Here is an 18,667-nt window from a genome sequence, read left to right as displayed (position 1 = left end):
TTGTGTTCCTCATTGCTTTATTGAAGAATTTTTAGCACAGTATCAAACAGAATAAACACTGATTTGGAATGCAAATCACCTTGTTTGAAATTAAGGAACTAAGCCTTCATACAGAAATCCTCCAAATGAATTATTAATACACTGAAGACAGTAAGGTAATAAATGTAGGCCTAATGCATTATTGACTGATGGAAAAGTGTTAGTTCCAGTGATACATTTTGTCTGACACATTCTCAACTTTTCTTATATGGGTTCCTGGGTTAAAGTCTGGAGTTTGTTGGACCCGTCCACTTCAACCCCCTGTCCGTGCAATAGGGACTTTCCAGCTACTTAAATCACAGTGTAACTGGCAGCGTTTCAAAGTGATGCTGTCAAGTGGCATATCTTACAGCTGTAGAAGGTGCTGTCTTGCAGTTTTATAAATTGATCCTGCTCACTGGCGAATCAAACTGCTGCAACAGGTGCCCTTCAGTCTGACCCGCAGCATATCATAGTGCTGCGAAAGGGGGCCTTTTGCATCTGTGTCTGATGCCCAAATCATTCACAAGATAATATTTACATTCAACATGGAGTCAAAGCATATGGTACTGAATATATAATATTCATATATAACTTATACATATAACTGACACAAAAAAAGATTATCACAGATAAACTCAACAAACTGAGACTCTGTGTGTAATCTACATTTATCAGTTCAATCAAACAGACAGAGATGTCCAGCAGACCTTTGAAAGAAGTATTTCACTGATATAAAGAGGGTCCTCACGTAAAACTAGGCCATCTATGCAGTAGAAAGATGCAAATACGTTTGAAATTAGTGCTATATTACCAGAGAAAAATGGGAAAACGAATTGTGCATTCGCTTTTGCTCAGAAGGTAGAAAACCTACAACTACCAGAATTCGCTGTGCCACTTACTTACACATTTTTCATTCTCACATTATAGTATGAAGTGTAATAGGCATGGGTTAAATGGGAATAAGTTTACTACAGTTCATCTACAAAAACTACCCACACTGTTTTGATACAAATCTGGTTGAAAATTGGCGAAGTATCCCTTCAAGGAAGAGCTCAACTTGAAGATTAAGAGAGGAACGGTGATGTGTATGATTACACGAGACTATAAGGAGCAAATTGATTCTGGTAACCTCAAGAAACCGATTTGCACATTCCATGGTAAAAAAATCAAAGGAACAGCCTGCATGACCAGTATGGGCTGTTAAAGTGAATAAAACATGAGAGTTAATGAGCAGAGGTTGTATAATTGGAAAAGTGCATTACCCTGAAACACATCCTGAGGACTGTGTTTGTTACATGATCTGTTCACTTAAAATACATCTTAAGTATTAAGCAAATGTTCACTTGATCACACACATTTTCCTCTGCAAAGTATGTTCTCTGTAATGAGAATGCAGGCTTGTGCTCCTGCTGTGCAATACTGGAGGACTTCAGGAATAACAAAATTCTCTAGAATTAAACTGTGGCAAAGTGGAATTCCTCAGAGGTCACATAAATAACACAGAGGCCACATACAGAAGGAGTCATACAGCCAGTAGCATCTATAAAGCCCTGCTTAATTCTCCACTGGCTATTCAATGACAGTGGAAACTGGATGCATTTATTTGCACAATGCTGCAGGGAAGTGCACATATACACATGTCAACATGACTTCACTGATTATTTCACACATAAAGGTTGGTTTGCTCCAGCCTGTTTCTTATTCTGAAGTCATCAAACAATTACACTTTTTCAGGGATTTCTGCATAAGATACCAACCCCAAAAGCCATCCTTGGTGGCGGTATGATACATCCCTGGATGACCAGGTGGCTCAGTCTGTGGCAGTATGAAACACAAATGTGCAGCATCAGCTGATAATGCAACTGGACAGACCTCTTGCGATCATATGATACATCACTGGATGGCGTCAGGTTTAGACACTGCTACTGACAATGTGATATAAAAGCTAGAGGGCCCACATGTGGCTGGCAGGACTGGTGGTAGATGGGTCCAACAAACCCTAAACATTCGTCACTGACAAAAAATTAATTCAAAAAATAAACAATTTTTCTTTAGAAATAATTTTAATTTTTATCTAATTTTTTTGCTTACTTAAAGTTGTTGAGGTGTTTTTTTTCCTATTATTTTAAAAATAATGTGATTTTTTAATTTATTGGCTGATTTTCAATATATTTTTTAATAATTTAGATTTTTTTCTTTTTTTGACAACTTTGATTTGTTTTTGGTTTTTTTCTTTTTGGGGGCCAATTTTGAGGGTTTTTTTTTTGGATGTTCTTTTAAATAGCATTAACTAGTAACAGAGTATTTTCACAATGTAGTATACGTACTTTAACTCAAATAAAGGAGCTGAAAACTTCGTCCATCACTGGACAAATACTATGTTGCAGCGATATTTCTGAAACTATATGTTCCACCAATGTTTCCTGTCTTTATTTCTACTGTCACCATCAAATAAAGGCAAATTCAGGTTAAAAAAAATCGTACAAACAAAAATGAGCAGATAACAGAAACAACTGAAAGTCTTATAAATCTGTCTTTCCAAGACAGGACACCAATTAGGCAGTAACTTGCTTCTCCCAGTTGGTAATCTAGCCTTGGTTACCTCACAATATTCAACACTGATATTTGATTCTCTCCATATTTTCCCCTTGCACAGTGGCGTATTTCAGCCATGTTAATACCTGAAAAACACCTCTGGCAGTCATCCACAATTCATAGAATTGTGGTTAAACAACCCCTGCTTGCAACTTTGCTTTGTACTTCATTGGCCAAGGCAACATCATAGATTTTTTACAGACTTTTTTGGTAATCTAATGGGCATCACCTGATTTTCTCTGGAAAAAAGGCAAATGACCACTGTTGGGACCAAAATCGATTGATATTACTGTATAATACATTGGCTGTACAAATTATTTACTAACACAAACAGCAGAAACTGCAAGAACTTACAGTTAACAACCACAGTTCTGCAAGCAAATGCTGACTTAATCTCAATGATCTTAAAAAGGGATTCAGCAGCACCTGAGCTGTATTTCTATGATTTCTAATTGGTTTGGGGCTACTTTTGAAGGATCTCTTGCAGGTGCTGCTGTGTGAAGCCAACAGGCGCTCAGAATTTGGAAATGTTCAGAACCTAAAAAATAAACTCACATCTAACAGCAGTGAGGATGGTCCAAATTAGGATATTAGATGATTACATGTAATTTGTGTGATGGAACAGAGCACATGCATATTACATAAGGACAATAAAGGGAGGAAAACATATGTTATGGATAGTTTCTTTTCAGACTATACATCATTATTATGATGTAAAATAAAAATCAACCTCAAAATTTGGTCAGACATGCAGAAACGGTGAAATGCAACAGTTAAAATGTTTAACTCAATAAATGCTTAACCGGGAATTAAACCAACTGGTCTCCAAATAGTGTCCGTCCTCAGATGCCTGAAAAACATGCAAATGTTTGAGCCAGCAGATTTGGCACTGGGCGACAAATAGTCATTTTTCCAGGCATGGTACATATACAGTACCATAATTACAGCAAACACGCCGGACATTAATTATGCATTAGTCAGATGAAAGATGTTCTGGGCCTCCATTTGCACCCTGCTAAAGTACAAACATGCACTCACTCATGCTTTGCACATTTTTATCTAACACACGCACACACGCACGCACGCACGCACGCACGCATGCGCGCGCACGCACACACACACACACACACACACACACACACACACACACACACTGTACATATTCTCTTTCTGCTCCTTTCTTGAAAAAGCGCAGTGTGAATCTGAAATAAAACCCTGGCTTGTATAAAGAAACGACTGCAGGGCAATATTTGATCAAGTCAGACAGCTCCCTGCCTTGCTAATATTCAAAGGATTCTCCTGCCGCAGAAATGTGAATATGTAATGTATTCCCAAGTAGCAAAACAAATACAACAAGGGATACACAAAAGCAGCTGAGAGGCAGTGCGGCACAGGCAGCTACCACATGCAAGCAAAATATATATACACCTTTGATATTGGCATCATGGTTTGTTTGCAGTGGTATGAATAAGAAAGGCCGTATCAGGTGATAATGCTTTGTTTGGTGCGTACACAGAGGACAATTGAGCCACCTCAGATGCCCTCAGTGCTTTTTCACTTATTTCTTAGCTGTGATGTCAACTCTGATGCAACAATTTACAACAAAAACCCCCTGTGCAATAATTCAAATATGCACTATACTTTCAACTATTGAATGTAGTCTATATTTAATTAGGCATACATACTGTATATACTGTACATATTGTTATATTTTACAGACTTTATATACCCAAACACTATACATGCTTGACTTTTAAATATTAACATTTTAGTGCTGATTGTTTTTTTTTTTTATTAATACTATTTGTATTATATATTTTAACATAAGCTGTGCTGGTACTTATTTCTGATTCACACGGCTGCTGCACGTTTATGCTGTTCTCTACTACAGAAATTATTCAGTGATTTCAGGTAACAATCTGTATTTGAAAGACGTATTTCATATAAAAAGAGTCCTCACATAAACTCTATGCAGTGGTAAGACACAAATACATTTGAAACTGGTGCTACATGACCAGAGAAAACCGAGAAAAACAACTGTGGCATTTTTGAGTTACAGTTAAATAGTTAGCTTAAACATTGCTCTGATAATATTTGAGACGAAACCTATGCAATGCAATAACAGTCTTGATTTTGATCAGCACTGCTTAGTTTTACTGTGTGATCTCCATTTTTTCATCCTCTGTGACCTGGAACTTTGCAGGAAGCAGTGTGGCACAGCATTGATTTATTTTATATTCGCAGTTTCAATTTGAGTTTCAATGGAAGCCTGCCTAATGATGCAACATAATGTAAATATATCATGTGAATAATGTCAGTGTGCAACAATGGTATAAAAATAATGTAAGTAAAAACGTTGACCTTTGGTTTTACATGCAACACAAACTGCCGTCTTGTGGTAAAAACCATGCAAGTCTGGTTTTGTTTAACCACCTCCCCTCATTCTTGTCCAAGTAAACTTTTTATCTCCTCAGAATATAATTACTATAATATAATTACTTTCAGCGTCAACTATCGCCTCTGATGAGATTACATCCAGGTTAGTTAAAAGCATCTCATAAAGATGCTGAGGTGGGCGTCTGGCATCGATATCACACATTGAGGGCCATGACAAAGTGTCAGTATTTGACAACTTGCGACTGAGGGATTTTGCCCTCAGGCTGCAGTCCCACAAAATGAAAAATATATATTCATTCAAGTTTGTTAAAGTTCACTCTGTTAAAGTTAAAGTTCACTCTCATGACAGAGTCATGAATACACATTATGCCCAACAACACATGTTGTTATTATTATAAGACCTTCAGCTGAGTTCTTCCTTTTTCCATTGTTCCTTCATTTCCATACAGCTCCATATCTCCCAGTTTTAGAGGCAGTTATTTAAAAGCAGACAGACCTTTTTATAACTTCATGACTCCTACTTGCTCTGACAGCAAATGAATCTTAAAAAAGGTTTACCAGTTTGGAAGATTATGGAAGAAAATGTGTACGCACCAAAATCTCACAAAAGCAAAATGCTCACCTCAGGAATACAAAATACCCACCCCTTCGACAACAAAGAAAACACCAAGTAACAAGTCAAAGCACGGGCACTAGTAGGTGTCATGGTGGCAATACGATCCTCAGAACATCAAAAGCAGTTGCAGATGATAGCTGGAATGTAATATTTAGATGCAAAAGTCCACTGACAAAAGCGGCAATATGTGATGACTTGGGATGAAAAATATTTTGTAGATACATATGTGGTGAAAAATATAACTAAAATATGATCAAAACTAATGTTTCCCTCTCCTAATGTTAGGTACAGGTTAACTTATTTGACTCCATGTTGCCACAGATGTGTAAAGTTACTGGAACTTTACACTGCATCCGTGTATTACTAGGCAACCATTCTGCTGAGGAACAGCCTTGATTGGTGGAAGAATAATTATTTGCCGTCAGTGAATCATTGCATTTTTTTCTGTTGCTGTGTGTTTATCTTATTAAACATTTCCAGGCATAAAGTGACCGTTTCATAAGGCCATTAAGCCACAACATGTTGTGACTGACAATGCCAATTAGTTGTTCTTGTCGGTCTCTTCTGCTCAAATAATAACTTATGAGAAGTGAATAGGTAGGTGGTCTTTAAAAACAGTGTGTTATAAACATACATTAATTAATATATAAACATACACATACAATATAATTAATAATGTCAATTTGCAGTCCTTGCACATCTTAAGTTAGGTTGGCGGATTCAAAATAAATTTGTCACAAGATTTTTTTTTCAACTATGGTAAAAAAACTGTTAAACATGCATAAACAGCAACTGGAAACAAGGCTTGAAGATTGTAAGTAAAGCTTAAAGTTGTTTATCAAGCAAGAATAATAGAGTGTTCAAATTTAATGAAAAAAAACTTTAAACTTCAAGGACTTTGTTAATCACATTCTTTGAAGTGAGACTATGTCACTTCAGAGAGAACAAACATCTTCTTTTAAACTCAAAGTTAAATTACGAGGCAATAAAACACATCCATGCTTAATTTAATATACTGCTGTATTTCCTTGCTACCCCTTTACTTTGTTTGGTATGATATGGTGACAAATGTAAGCAAACTTAAAATACTCAAGACACTGATGTGAAACAAATGCATTAGTGTGATGACTACTATAACTTACTTGTGCTACTGTTACAGCGGTAATACCAAATTACATAAAAAAAAAAAAAAAAAAGATTTAAGTTCAAAGTAAAAGAATCACTTTAGAAAGCTGAATGGAGAAGGAGATAAATTCTGCCCTATGCAGTACGACCACAACACTGGCCCTTCTCATTGCTGATCACCGGCAGGTATACTGTAGGTTGCCGGTGGACCAATCATCTCTGCAGACTGGTACAATCTACAATCCTACTTTCCCAGAAACATACCCCACACAAAGTGCCTTAACACTTTCACTCACGAGGGAAACACATCAAGACACCAAATTATGACACAGCTGTAACACAATTTTTTGCAATTTTTGTAACCTGAAAGACAGAGAACTAGGTGCAGTGTGGTAGGAGCTTGGGGCAGATGGAACACCTTATTAAGTGGGAGTAAATCAGCAAAGGCCTTGTGGTACGCCTCAACAATGGCCAATCACATCAGTTTCTCTAATCCCCTTTGCAAGTGCCACCAGAGAGTGCATAGTAATGGTTGTCATAACTGAGGATTAACAGCTTTGTCAGAGGCAGTTTTACACCAGAGGGATTCTCACTTGCTTGTGAGGTGCAAACTTGCCATGACTAGATTTATTAAGCAGATAGTAAGCCAGGATCCGATTATTTGAAATAAACTTGGAAAGGGTGCCAACATAATAAATTTAACCTCTGTATTATGTATAAAAAAATAGTTGTTTATTTAACAGATACCCGATATTTCCTGATAACTAATGTATTTGCAATTCCCCTGTACAAAAAGATCTGTGATTTCTTCTTTTTTTTTGACTAATGTTCAGTTGTCATCTTAAGAAAAAAAAATCACAAAAGCTTGCACATCCAGACGAAAAAAGAAAAAAAAGGAAAAAGGTGAAGGACAAGAGATAATATATGGCAAGAAAAAACAAAGACTGCACACTAAACTATGCCCCTGTCTCATAAATATGTCATTCAGTTACCACTAAGCTGGAATGTTAGGTTTCCACAATGTTGGTGTTCTATAATGTAAGGGTTCAAGAATGTTGGGACTGAATGTTGGGTTCAAGAATACAAGGTACAAGTAAAAGGTACAAGGTGCAAGGTAGATTTATTGTCATTTTTCTTAAATGTGGTTTAAGAAGAAATGAAATTAAAGTTGATCCTAAATCCTGCTACATCTTTTTGTCTTACAGCCTGGTGAAAGAAGCTGCTCTGTAGTCTGGTGGTTTGGCAGCGGATACTTCTGTATCTTTTGCCAGATGGCAGCAGGGTAAACAGACTGTGGTTGGGATGGCTGGTGTCTTTCAGTATCCTTTGGGCTCTGTGCAGACACCTCACTTCACCGAGGTCATTGATGCTCTGTAGATGGGAACCAGTGATGTTCTGGGCAGTTTTAATCACCCGCTGTAGAGCCTTCCTGTCCTGGGCCGTGCATGAACCATGCCGGTTCGAGATGTTTCCAGTCAGTATGCTTTCTATTGCTCCTCTGTAGAAGTTAGCTAGGATCCTGCTCTGGAATTTAGCCTTCCTAAGTTTCCGTAGGAAGTAGAGCCTTTTCTGTGTTTTTTTAACCTGGGTGGTGATGTGTGATGACCAAGATAGGTTCTCAGTGATAGTGATTCCAAGGAACCTATAACTGTTAACCTGCTCCACCTCAGCTCCACTGATGTAGACAGGGGTGTGTATCTTTATCTCCTTTCTAAATTCAACAATCAGCTCCTTGATTTTACCGACATTGAGCAGTAGGTTGTTCTCTGTGCACCACTCTGCAAGACTGTCAATTTCCGCCTGGTATGAACTCTCATCATTGTTTGTAATACGGCCAATGATGGTGGTGTCGTCTACATACTTCACAGTAGAGTTCCCATGATGTCTGGGAGTGCAGTCATGGGTGTACAGTGTGAACAGGAGGGGGCTGAGCACACAGCCCTGGGGGGCTCCAGTGTTGAGCACTAATGTAGAGGAGGTGAGATTACCAATCCTAACTCTCTGGGGTCTGCATGTGAGGAGGTCCAGTATCCAGTTGCAGAGTGTTGCACTGAAGCCCAGAGTGTTAAGTTTTCCAATCAGCTTTATGAGAGAGATTGTGTTGAATGCTGAGCTGAAGTCAACAAACAACATCTTATTCTTCATGTGAGTGAAGACTGAGTGAAGAGCAGTAGATATGGTGGCCTCTGTGGATCTGTTGGTTCTGAAAGCATACTGGTGAAGGTTCAGGCTGGCAGGGATGTCGTCTTTGATGTATTGTAGAACCAGTTTCTCAAAGCACTTCATCAGGATGGGGGTAAGAGCCACAGGGCAGTAGTCATTAAGACTAGACACAGCAGATTTTTTAGGTACAGGAACGCTGACTGCAGGCAGGAACAGTATCTTGTGAGAGTGATATGTCAGTTATTACATTAACGTGCTGATCAGTTTTTAGTACACGTCCAGTGGACTCGTTTACATTCACTCGCAGCAGGAGTTTTCTCACATCTGGTGTGGTCACTGAAAGTGGCCGGTCCTCTGGAGGCGGAGTAGACTTCACAGTTAAGTCCTTACTGAAGAGGTCAAAGCAAGCGTAAAATGTGCTAAGCTCGTCCGGCAGTGTGGCCTCACATATGATGCATAGCCTGTGACATTTTGAATTGCCTGCAACAAGTTTGAGTTGATTAAAATCATCAGCTACTATGACGATTACATCCAGTTGCTTGGTGATGTTGCTGCTGATGGCATCATTCAATTCCTGCAATGCATTTTTTGAACTTGCATTAGAGTCCCTTGTCCAAATGGCCCCCACAAAGTCAGTCCATGTCCGGGATGTCAGGCGTCAACCACGTCTCTATGAAGATGCGCGCAAAGCAGTCCCAGATCCCCCTGCCGCTGAGTGAGCCAAAATCAAATCCCATCCATTTCACGCTCCAGCGACCAGACACCAGACAGAAGAAGGCTTGGTAGAGGAACAGCTCTCGCTCCAAGTGATATATGATGTCACAGAAGATGCATTTTCTTCAAGATTGATCTTGTTATCTTGAGTGGCAGCATCTTTGAACATCTGCCAATCTGTGTGCTCAAAACAGTCCTGTAGAGCTGCTGTGGCTTCAACTGTCCACACTTTAACAGTTTTGACCCTTTTCATCAGCTGTTAATATGTAGGCGGGAGGAGCAGAGAAATATAATCTGACAGGCTTAAGTGAGGGTGGGGGAGGACTTTGTAGCTGTCAGGTATATTTGTATACACGTGGTCCAGGATGCTTCTTCCTGTGGTGGGGATCTGGACATGCGGGTGGAATTTAGGTAAGAGAGATTTGAGGTCTGTGTGATTAAAATCAGCTACTATAAGGATTCCATCTGGTTGTTTGGTGATGTTGCTGCTGATGGCATCATACAATTCCTGCAGTGCACTTGAATTTGCAGTGTTAGTGTTCTAGAATGTAAGGGTTAAAGAATGTTGGGGTTCTCAAATTCTAGGGTTCTCGAGTGTGATGATTCTGAAATGCTAGTGTTCTATTATGTTAGAGTTGTAGAATGACATAATTATAGAATGTTAAGGCCTAATTGTGAGGTGTTGAGTCAGAAGTGTTTGTAAGTTCCGGGATGTTGTACCTTTAGACTGTCAGATTTTAGAATGCAAGGGTTTTAAAATGTTGGTGCTCTAGAATGTGATGGTTCTACAGTGTTTGTGTTTTAGAATGTTAGGGTTCTAGAATTTATAGTAGTAATAGTCATTAAAAAAAATTGTGGAATGTGAATGTTTTTTAATTTCAAGATGTTGCACAATTGGATTGTCAGAATTTAGAATGCCGGGGCTCTGTGTTTGTTGTTGTACAATGTGACAATAATAATAATAATAATAATAATAATAATAATAATAATAATAATAATAATAATAATATATTTTAAGTATAAAACCACTACAACTCAACCACTACAATGTTAGTGTTCAAGAATGTTAGGGTTCTAGAATCTTGACATTCTAGAATGTTACAGTTCTAGAATAGCATAGTTCTCAAATGTTAAAGCACAATTGTGGAAGCAAGTATTTCTTTGTTAGGTAGGATTTTTGGGTTTGAGATTGTCGTTTTGTAAAATGGAAGGGTTCTAATGTGTATGTTCTACAATGGTAGGGTTCTAGAATGTTGGTGTTGTAGAATATTAGAGTTCTATATTGTTAATTTACTAGAATGTTAGTTGTTTTTTTTCTTAGAAATATAACCGTTACATTAAGTTATGAGTGTTCGTTTGTTCTAGGATATTGGAGTTAGGATTAGGTTAGACTGTCAGATTTTAGTATAGGGGGTTCTAGAACGTTGGGGCTCTAGAATCTTTGAGCTCTAGAATGCTAGGCTCTAGAATGTGATGTACTAGAATGTTGGTCTTCTAGAATGTGAGGTTTCTAGAATCTTTATCTTAAAGGATGTAACGATGACAGGGTTCCACAATGTCATAGTTCTCAAATGTTGAATACACACATCCACTGATGCCGATCTGGACACATCCTCAGTGATGCTCCTGGAATCATTGGGTATTTCAGGTCTTGTAACATTATAAACCCTCCTCCAGGCGACCCAGCTGGGGCTGGTCAGACCCCTGCTTGTGTCCAGGTGGCTTGCTACTTATGACTACATGGCTTTCCTCTTTTCAGCCATAGCCATCCAGAGGCTCTTTCTGCAGCTTCGGTGGTACTGAGCATGGCTCTCCTCAATCTCTCTCCCTTGATGCCCAACTGTTTGTAGGCTCTGGCCTACAAGACCAGGCTGCAAATCCCTTGCATCCAACCTCCATAGGGAGGTACTTTGCATTCTATACCGCCTGCTTGCAGTCACTGACCAGTCCTGCATATTTTGAGATCTTTATTTCCATAGCCTATTCCAAATGATCTTTCCATGGGACTGTCAGCTCCATCAGCACCACCTGCTTGGTGAACTCAGAAACCAGAATGTCTGTACGCACGGTGGTGGCTGTAATGTGGCTGTGGAATCTAAGCTGCTGCCCTAGGTCCACCAAGAGCTTCCAGTACCTTGCAGAGGTCAGGATGCCTGCCGATGTTCTCTTTGCAGGATTTGGCTGCTCCCCAGCTCTGACGAAGGCAATGACTTTCTTGGAAGGTTGGATCCGCTTCACCCACTCCACTCCTGTGCTGACGGCTTCAGCGATAGCCTTCAGGACCTGGTCGTGTCTCCATTGGTACTGTCCTTCTCCAAGAGCCTTCGCACAGCAGCTGAGGATGTGCTCCAAGGTACCTCGCTTGGAGTACAAGGGGCGTGCTGTTGTATCAGCTTTGCCCCACCTGTGCACATTTGCTGGGCTTGGAAGCATGTCATACACTGCCTGGACAAGAAATCAGATATGCTGAGCACTGCTTTCCAGAGTTCAGCCCGGGTCATCTTCTTCTTGACCGCATTCTCCTTTCTTGTCCAAGCAACCTGCTGCTTCATGCCCACCGCCCTGCATATCCTGGTCTCCTCACCTCTGCTCTCACCTCCTCCTGGTCCAGCCAGCACCTCTCAACTGCTGAGATTGGAACTGCATATATGAGGAGCGGCAAACAGGATTCTGGGAAGGATGCCATGCTGGTACACCCAGGCTTTGAATTTTCAGGCCGGACTTGTCCACTGCTCTCAGCCAGCTGTCTAACTCAGTGCAGGCCATCTGGATGGATGTTGTGTCTCGAAGAGAGCTGTCAAAAACCTTGCCCAAGCTTTTGACTGGCTTCTCTGAGATGGTTAGTATGGCTGTGTCTGCTATGTGGAACCAAAACTTGACCTTCCCGTTCCTCAGCACCATGGATCTTGACTTGGCTGGTTTGAAACACATCTGCACCCGCTCCACCAGCTTCTTAAGCCCCTGTAGAATCCACTGGCAGCCTGGGGCTGATTCAGTAGTGACTGTAAGGTCATCCATGAACGCCCTGATTGGTGTTCACCGAAATGGTGCACCCTGTGATAATACCGACCTTTACCTTATGCCAGCCTGATGTTACTTCTCCTGCAGAGACTCTTCTTCTGAAGTTACTGTAGTAGTCAGTCATGAGGTCTCTATATCTGCTGGGCACATGGTACTTGGATTATATAGCTAAAAAGTATGCAGAGGTAGTTAGATACCAAAAAACATACAGAGGAAGAAAAATAAAAATAAAGAAACAGATAATAATAGTGCTGCAGTATCCAGACTAATATGTACAACTGTGGAATGTTATGTTAGATATATCAGTGTTTGAATGTTGGAGTTTTAGACTGTCAGAGTTTAACATGTTAAGGGTCTAGAATGTTTGGTTCAAGAATGTTAGGGTTCTAGCATGTTGTGATAGGATGGGGATTCCAGAATGACTGCGTCCTAGTTTGAAGGGGTTCTAGAATGTCATAGTTCCAGAATGTTAAGGTACTATTGTGTAACATTAAGTTATGAACTCTTGTAAGATTGTCAGGATTAAGTATAGAAGGGTTCTTAAATCCTTAAGTTGTCTTGTTGTTTGGATTCTCTTATGTTTAGGTATAAATGTGGAATGTTAAGTCAGTAATGTTAAATCTTTCTGTCTATGTTTAAATATTTAGCTTTAGATTGTCAGATTTTAGAGGGGATGGTTTTAGAATGTGGTGTTTTAGAATGACAGAATGTTGCACTCTAGAATTTTGGTGTTCTAGAATGTTTTGTCCTGGGATGTGAGGGATCTAGAATCTTGATGTTATAGAATGTTAGGTTTCTAGAATGTCATAGTTCTAGAATGTTTAGGTACAGTTGGTGAATCATAAGTTAGTAATTAGCTTTAGATTGTTGGATTTTAGAAGGGAGTGTTGGTGTTTTAGAATGTAAGACCTTGAGAGAGTTGGTATTTCACAATGTTTTGATTCTAGAATGTTACGGTACATTTGTGGAATGGTAAGTTATGAATGTTCATTCGTAATGAATGATATTGGAAGTTTAAGGTTGATAGACTTTAGAATGTTGCTGTGCTAGAATGTTAGGGTTCTAGAATGTTGGTGTTCAAGAATGCCAGGTTTCTAGTATATTGGTGTTCTACATTGTTGGTGTTTAAAAAGTTTAAGCTCCTATATTGTTGGTGTTCTGGAATGTCAAGGTTCTAGAATATTGGTCCTATAGAATGTGAGAGTTCTAAGAGGCCCAATTGTGGAATATCAACTTGTTAATTATTGTTAATTCCAGGATATTGGAATGTAAGGTATTAGTATAGGAGGGTTCTAGAACGGTGGTGTTCTGAATATTAGGGTTCTAGAATGTTGGTATTCTTGTATGTTAGGGTTGTATAATGTCATAGTTCTGGAATATTAAGGTACAATACTGTAAGATTGACTTACGAATTTTTGTGACTTCTAGGATGTTGGAGTTTTAGATTGCAGGTTTTTGTATTAGAGGGGTTATAATGTTAGTGTCCTGACATGTTAGGGTTCTAAAATCTCTACGTTCTAGAATGTCAGGGTCCTAAAATGTAATTGTACTAGAATCTGTACTAGAATTGTGCAATGTTAAGTTATAAATATTCATTAGTTTTAGAATGCTGGAGGTTTAGATTGTCGGATTTGATAATGTTAGGGTTCTAGAATGTGAGGGTTCTTGAATGTTGGGGCACTATAATGTCAGGGTTCTAGAATGTTAGGGCTCTAGAAAGTGAGGGTTCTCGAATGTTATGGTTCTAGAACAATGGTTATTTGATTCTAGAAAGCTAGGGTTCTAAAGTACAAAAGCTGCTGAGTGAGATCAACAATCCTAGTACTGACTCTAGGTGTCATATGAGCAATAGATATTGAGTAAACAAAAAAGTTAGAAAATGATTGAGCCTATTCTGACTGTGATTGATTAGGTCTATCTATGGATAGCAGCCAGGGCGACCCTGATATGACTGCCAAGGTCAGCAGCTAACTGTTTCCTTTGTCCTGAATGCTTATTTTGTGTTATGAGTCAGTTCAATTAGCACTGTTTAAAATGCAGCACAACCTGACAGTGATAGTTTGAAATTTTGATTGAAATGTGTTCATGAACCGATTCAGCATGACACTAATTTCTGACTTGTGGAAAGATCTCGTATCAGTGGTGACTTGCAATATATCATCTTGCCACCACAGTCACATTAGACCTAATGAAAATTCAACAAAGTCCCTGTGCCATTAGCATATTCTGGTAACAGATTATGGGAAGCATAAAATGGATGGAAGGATGTAAAAGTGTGATTGAGTGAGTGTCTGAAGGCAAGATAGAGAAATAGAGAGATAGGGAAGTCAGAGGTTGGTCTTCCAGTGGTCTTACATCATCTTTAATGAGGATCCTAATAATCTTCAGTGGCTCTTACACAAGGAAGGGCTGAGTGGCATTCAAAGGGAATACTGTTAACTCTTCATGACACCAGAGCCACCAGAAAGAACACTGGGGAGACGTGGATACATAGATTAAGAGATGAATGGCTGCAGTGCATGGCTGGATTAGTGGATGATGAGGGAAAAAACGATTGGCCAGTTGAAGTAGTGGCCAGGAACTGGATTGGGGGGGGGGTTTGAAAAGATGAATTACAGGAGGATTACTGACCAATTAAAATGAAACACAACTACATCGATATAGTATATAATGTATCAAAAGAATTAAATACTTTTTCTCCAAAATTGATGTTCTGTTTGGCATTGTTTGCTATATGTGATGGTAATGCAAAAATTTGCAATAGGGAGATTAGTTAGGTGGAGCATATATGCAGCACAACTACCCTGAAGCTTGCATTACTAGAGTGCACTGTTGGCAATGTTTGCTAGTAGCCTAATGACATTTTGTGACTTTGTTCACTGTTTTACATAGGCACAGAATGTATCAATGCAGGAGAGATCCTATGGATGCTTCGTCCGCCACGCTAACAGTGGTGCCTCTAGTACAGTAAGGAAAAACTGTTAGAGCAGAGCTTTGAGCTAAATACGAACATAATGTGGGGATCTATGCAGGTGCTTAGTGTGAGGCATAGAGTGTATATAAAGATGGATGACACGACAGCTCCCCAAAGTGAAACCAAGATATCTTGATCGCCCCCTGGTGGCTGGCTGCAGTGCAGGTCATAATCCCCACTGCCTCCATGTTAGCAGATTGGGCATGGGCCAAACTAAAATCCTAAAGTAGATGACAAATAAGTTTTTTCCAAAGATGCTTCAGTTATTTTAGGTAGTTCTTTTCATGCTGATGTTGGTTCAGGTGTTGTTTTTTCTGATAAGATTTTTTTTTTAATGTGTTAATTCAACACAATAAATACGGGATTTGAAAGCATGATTGACAGCTATGTGAGCCAATCAGTGTGCATGTGATCAATAGCGCTGCTGGTTACTGTTCTGATGGGTGTTTTTCGGCAGGAATTCCACCACAGCGGAGATTGCTACTGTGCAGACTCTGATGCCAAATAACACCGAATGCACAGACAGAGTGGACATATTTGACAATTTTGGAATGAGAAAGGGCTGTTTATACATTGGGAACATACTACATTTTCAAAACCTGCTTAGAAATAGTTTATAGCGTGGCACTGAGACACAGCTAATATTAAAACTCATAGCTTGATGCATAAAAAAATCCACTCTTCATTTTGACAAAATTTTATATTCTATGCCAGAAATATCTTAATTGAGAAAGTAGACGGAAGGGAAAATTACTGATCACAGTTATGTTACCGAGAGGATGACTGCTTTCCCATCTGGGCATTTCACTTGTTCCACCTGCATGTTAAACTGTCAATTTTGTACACACAATATTTCATAATCTAACAGACAGATTGCCTTGGAAGTTTCTGAGCACAGTTTTGCTCCCAAGTGAAACTTTTGATTGTTTTGACCCCACAGCCTTTCATGTGGTGACAGCTTCAGCACACTCGTTACATTTTTAAATGCCCTGGTACCATTTTAAGAATAGCAAAATCCTCAGTTTGTTGTTCATTGAGCACAACACTTGTGTATTGTGGGGTGTGCCAATGAAGACTGCAGCCTCTCGGGTCCAGCAGGACTCAAACAGGACTTCGGGTCTTGTTTATTGTTTGTGAAGATCAGACAGCAGCCCCCAGGATATTTTGTGGCCTATCTCTGTCCAGGTCAATCTTCAGCGTGGTTAACAATGATGAAAAGTATAGGCTGGTGCTTAGCATTCACATCATAACCTTGTGAGACAATCACTCGGTGATTGCAATCCAAGCTGAGAGACGTATCTCAGCTGAGAGCTGAAAATGAAAAGTTTTCTTCATTTCACCAACTAAGTAAAGTTTTCCCATCAAAACAGCACCTGGAATAAATAGAGAGTAGTGCTGAGCAGGATACGAACCATAGGGGAGCCATGGGGGAGCCTGGCTGCTCTTAATAAGACATGAGCTCCCCTGAAAACATGATTTGTGAAATTTTGGGGGCCGCTAAAATATTGATGATGTGCTCCTTTTGCTCTGCATTTCTAATTTTTAGTAACTTCAACATTGGGGATCGTACGTAAAATTAGGTTTTTATTGATGTTTGCTTGTTTGTTTATATATAATCCTCAAATTTAATGTCTTAATTGTGAAAAGAAATTATTGTGCTGCTGATGAGTATTTAATCCCTAGCAGGCAGTCTGGTGTGCTCTGCTTTTGATGTAATGCTCATACATTTGTGTGTTTATGTGCTGTTTTGATATTAACAACAGCACAATAACAAACAACATCAACAAAATATTTTGCCCTGCAGGTGATGTAGCATTATGACATTATTAGGAGTATACAGGATGATGACATGAGGAACGTAAACCTTAGCTTTCTGCTGCTGCAAGAGATGAATTTTCTCGCTGTTATGGTTTTTATTTAAAATCTATATTCTACAAACAACAACCAGGGAAATTATGGCGTAATTACAGCAAAAACTACATGTGCACTGAACTAAAAGTAAGATAAGATAAAGTAATTACATACTGACAGGGAAGACAGAAGCCTTAGCTTTCTGCAGCAGAAAGAATAAATGTTCTAGCCTTCATGGTTTTTATTTTAGATCTATTTAAGGGTTAAATTCATCCATTGCAAGGGCTATTACACCTAGTTGGCAAGAACATCCATACATGTACATTCAACAGCTTCTTATCAAACTATTGTCATTAATCTCTATCAATGTCCTTGCAATCAATGCTAGGCAACATACCTCTTTATCTGCTGCCTGTATTATCACTCTCAAATCAGCCAGGATTGGAGAGCCTTGAAATGGCTTGGATCAAAGTTCAGTCCATTGAACTCTGTAAGAAGAAATGGGACAGACTATAAGAGACTCGAGCGAATGGTCTGCAAACTGCAGGATATTTTTTTTTTTTTAAAAAGATAGGGTACATTTTTGGTAATTTCTTCTTTTTTGTCTATTGCCTTCCTCCTCTTATGAAACATAATTGAAAAATTAACATAGGCATTTGCAGACTTGAAAAAAAAAATATGCTCATTAGGCTTGGGTGGTATCACGGCTGAATGATATGATAGGGATCTCACAAAGGTATGCTCCAAGGACATGTTTTTTTAAAACAACACTCCTGTGCTCCTATGTAGTGCTCAGCATGCACCACCAGAGCTCAGTCTTTGGTCTCTACTTGGAAAAAGGACACCGAAACACCTAGTGGTGGAGGGAGAAGTTACAAAACTGTAAACAACTGGCAACGGCAAAGAGAAACCATGGGGAATAACGCCATGTTTTTTACATCTAACTTGGTGATTTGAGGATTTATTTTGACAAAACCAGAGCTGGCGAGTGTTGTATCAATGGACTTACTAACTAGATTCTTAGTAAGAGTAACCAAGACAATGAGTTTTAGGCCGATTCTGTCGTGTTTGAATGAAGTGTGTTTTATGATTAGTTAACAAGGCAATTGAGCCTCATCAGTCCTCTGTGACCGAGAGAAAGTTGGATTTAAAAGATGTACTGTTGCATCTCTCTGTTCAGGAAAGTAGAT

The 18,667-nt window shown here is 39.2% G+C and overlaps 1 pseudogene; it reads right to left on the bottom strand.

Moving 5' to 3' along the window:
* Positions 1 to 11,327: 11,327 nt before the first annotated feature.
* LOC121960996 (uncharacterized) lies at positions 11,328 to 16,449 on the bottom strand (annotated as a pseudogene).
* Positions 16,450 to 18,667: the final 2,218 nt, after the last annotated feature.

This window comes from Plectropomus leopardus, chromosome 21 (assembly GCF_026936395.1).
Source record: "Plectropomus leopardus strain MGB_pleo_1.0 chromosome 21, ASM2693639v1, whole genome shotgun sequence".
In the NCBI taxonomy this organism is placed as follows: Eukaryota; Metazoa; Chordata; class Actinopteri; order Perciformes; family Serranidae; genus Plectropomus; species Plectropomus leopardus.
The sequence above is the reverse complement of the archived record's forward strand: the minus strand, read 5'-3'. Positions and strand labels throughout refer to the sequence as shown.